General features: G+C 50.1%; 1 pseudogene; it reads right to left on the reverse strand.

The window, feature by feature from the left end:
• Positions 1 to 1,603: 1,603 nt before the first annotated feature.
• On the reverse strand, positions 1,604 to 1,783 carry LOC126520981 (U2 spliceosomal RNA; annotated as a pseudogene).
• Positions 1,784 to 3,615: the final 1,832 nt, after the last annotated feature.

Genomic DNA, 3,615 nt, shown 5'->3' on the forward strand with positions numbered 1-3,615 from the left:
TGCGGGTGCATCGTGACTGAAAAGCATTTACAAGATTTGGAGCTGCTCCAAGTTATTGGTATTCTTATACAGGAGGGTGCAACGAATGACTGAGTCAAGAAAAGGCGGATGCGTAGGCATGCTGATTAAGCGAGGTAGGAAGTACCAAAGGGTAAGAGAGACATGTACGGAGAATTTATAGATTGGCGGCACATTTATCGACTACGTCTTAACTTCAGAAATGCTCTACGATCGGCCAGATCAAATGATGGTAGATGAACATGGGAAGCATAAACTGTATATCGGTCATAAACTTTTAACCTTAAATTTGGAAGATATCTTATAACGTAAAACACGAGCCTATAGCATAAGAATTCTTAAGTATGAACGAAAATCAAAACACATAGATTGCAAAAAAGTAGATGTAAATGAAGGCGCTCCCTACAACAATCTGGGAATACAACTGGAAGACGTTATGCAGCAGGAAGTAACACAGACATCGCAAAAAGATTGTTGGATTGGAAAAAGGAAATCAGCTAAATGGTTGAACAATGAGCGTCTTTTGCTTCTCTGGGTAGTTTCGAAATTTAGTCTATATTTATACGGCAAGCCCTTCTCTGTAATCAAGGACAATCACGCGCTCTGCTGGCTTTCATCATTCAGGGACCCTATGGGCTGTGTTGGTCACTGAGCTCTACACTTCTGCGAAAGTATTGATATGCGTTCTATCACAAATCCGACCACATGCATCAAGGCGCCGAGTGTTTATCTCAATACTCTGTAGATGTTATGCCTACCGTCACCATCGACGCAAACGAATTCATTTTTTTTCTATTTTCCTGATGACCCACGTCGCCAATTAGAAACGCTGTGTGGACTTCTTGCGCGACCTCATCAACTGCCTCGAAATTTCGCCTTCCGACGCCTCCTTTCGCTTGTTAGTGCCCAAGGATAATGCAGTATACCGTCACAACATTCAGAATGGCGGTCCTTCCCTCCTCCTCGTCGTTCCCAAACACCTCCGTTTGACCACTTTCTACGAGCTCCAGGACGTACCAGTTGCCGGCCACCTCGGCGTCTCTCCAACTTTCGACAGGATCCGTCGACGAGTGGCCTGGCCTCGCCCACTTGGTACGAAAATACATTGGGGTTTGTGGGTAATTCCAAAGCCTCAAAACGCCATTGGCTCCTCTTCCAGGGCATCTTTAACCGCTCGACATCGCGTCGGAGTCATTATTTTGCATTGGCTTTGACTTACTTGGCTATTTTTGTGTCCACATCTGGACACAAGTGGGTAGCTGTCGCTATAGATTATGTCAGGCACTATGCACAACCCGAGCGCTATCAACAAGGTGCGCCACAGATTTTGCCCATTTTCTACGCCACAACGTTATTTTCCAACATGGAACCCCACGCCAACTGGTGACTGACCGAAACTCTAAATTCCTGTCAAAGGTCATTACCCAGAAAGTACGGTCTTGTCTATCACGCCATCAGCTCACCACGTCTTACCATCGACAAGCAAGTGTTCTCAAAGAGCGTTTTAATCAAACCCTTAGAGACATGTTCTACAGCGAAGCTATTCATGGCTAGTGTTCAGTGGATGTTCGTTTTGCATGTGCAAAAACCGTGGACCGATCCCGGAAGTAGTGCAATACCGGGCGAACCGGCGGCGGAGGTGAAGCAGGCTTCAAGCACTCTGCCAACTTGCAAAAATAAGTTCAATATTTTGGGCCCTAATAGAACCCGTATCAGATATTAAGCAGATTAAAAAAGATACTACACTTTGACCCGCGTCGGCCATGTCTACGTTCGCACCACCCTCTCTTTGTCGATGTTCAAAGTGCTTGGCATTTCCTTTCCTTCCGCTCTTCCGTGGTGGCGGTCCCATCGAAACTTCACACGCGTCTAGTTTCCTCCGACTCTTCAAAAAGGTGGTCCCGTCGTCCAAGCGAATCTATACAAAATTACATTAAATGAGTTCCTACATTATTGTATGATTATCTGTTACCTCTCCGTCGTGTGCTAAACAGCTTCGCTGATGATCCACATTCACAGAGTGGAATGGATGGATGGAAGGATGCAAAACTTTAATGAAGGTCCTGAGGTACGCGACTCAGCGCGCTGCGGGCCGCTCCCACGTTGGGAGAGTCAGGCCATGCCCGACCGCCGCATCGTGGGCCCTCTGGACAGCCCATAGTTGCGCCCCGGCATCGGGGCTCTTGATAGCGGAGAGCCACTTGTCCTCATTGATTTGTTCTGTGCCTCGTAACGAGGCGCAACGCCAGAGCATATGGTCTAGGCTAGCGATGGCATTGCAGTGCCTGCAAGAATCAGTGGCATAGGTGTCGGGATAAAGCTTGTGGAATAAAGCTGGGCTGGGATACGAGTCTGTTTGCAATAATCTGAGGGTCAATGCCTGCGCTCTATTTAACTTCTTGTGTGGAAGAGGAAAGTCTCTCCTGCCGAGATAAAAGTGCTGCGCAGTTTCATTGTATGTGGTCGGTTGATCTCTGTTCTCCACCACTGCGGGCCGGCGTTGGAGTTCTCCATGGTCGCGGAGAGCGAGACCTCGCGCCTTGGAGTGGGCCAGCTCGTTGAGGTTTGTGGGGCCTCCCATGATGGATCCCATGTTAGCGGGGAACCACGTGAGGGTGTGGGTAGCGATGCTTTTGCCGTCGAGGATTCGACAGGCTTCCTTACACACAGCGCCAACGCTGAAGGCGCGGATGGCTGCCCTGGAGTCGCTGAAGATATGGGCATGTTTGCCGTCCAAGAGGGCCAAGGCAATGGCCACTTGCTCGGCCGCACGCGACGACGCGCTTCGTACCGAAGCGGCGTTAACGGTCGAACCCCTGTGGTTGATCGACACTACTGTGAAATTGTTGATGTTGCCATACTGGGCCGCGTCAACGAAGCAGCTGCCGCCAGGGAGTTTTGTCGCGCGGCGTAGGAGCGCCACCACCCTGGCCTTCCTTCTTTCTAGGTTGCGCTGGGGATGCATATTGCGCGGGGCAGGCGATATGAGGATGCTGTCTTTCTGCTCTTTCGGAAGGCCCTGATAGGCGTCTTCGACAGTGGCCAGGGGGACGCCCATCTCTGTTAGGAGTCGTCTGCCTGCCCTGGTGCCGGAGAGCCTGAGAATCTGTGCCCTTTCTTGTGCTTCTGCAATTTCTTCCAGGGTGTTATGAATACCCAACTGCAGGAGTCGGTCGGTGCTTGTGTAGTTTGGTAGTCCAAGCGCGCTCTTGATCCCCCTCCTTATCATGGCATTTAGCTTGTCTCGCTCGGCCCTCTTCCAGACGTGCATGGCCGCTACGTACGTGAAATGGCATAACATGAAAGCGTGGACTAGCCTTATCAGATTCTCTTCGCTCAGGCCTCTCCTTCTGTTAGCCACCCGCCTGATTAGACCGATGACGCTATCCGTCTTCATTGCTAGTTTGTGAATGGTGATGCTATTCGCGCCCGCCCCTTCGAGTGTCATTCCCAAGATTCGAATGGACGCGACTTTGGGAATGGGATCTCCGCACTTGGTGTAGAGATTAATGTCAATTTCAATGGGGGGTTTCCAGTTATGTGGCTTGTGGCCCTTTCTAGTTGGTCTGTAGAGAAGGAGCTCCGATTTCTTTGGGG

This window comes from Dermacentor andersoni, chromosome 3, assembly GCF_023375885.2.
Source record: "Dermacentor andersoni chromosome 3, qqDerAnde1_hic_scaffold, whole genome shotgun sequence".
Lineage (NCBI taxonomy): Eukaryota > Metazoa > Arthropoda > Arachnida > Ixodida > Ixodidae > Dermacentor > Dermacentor andersoni.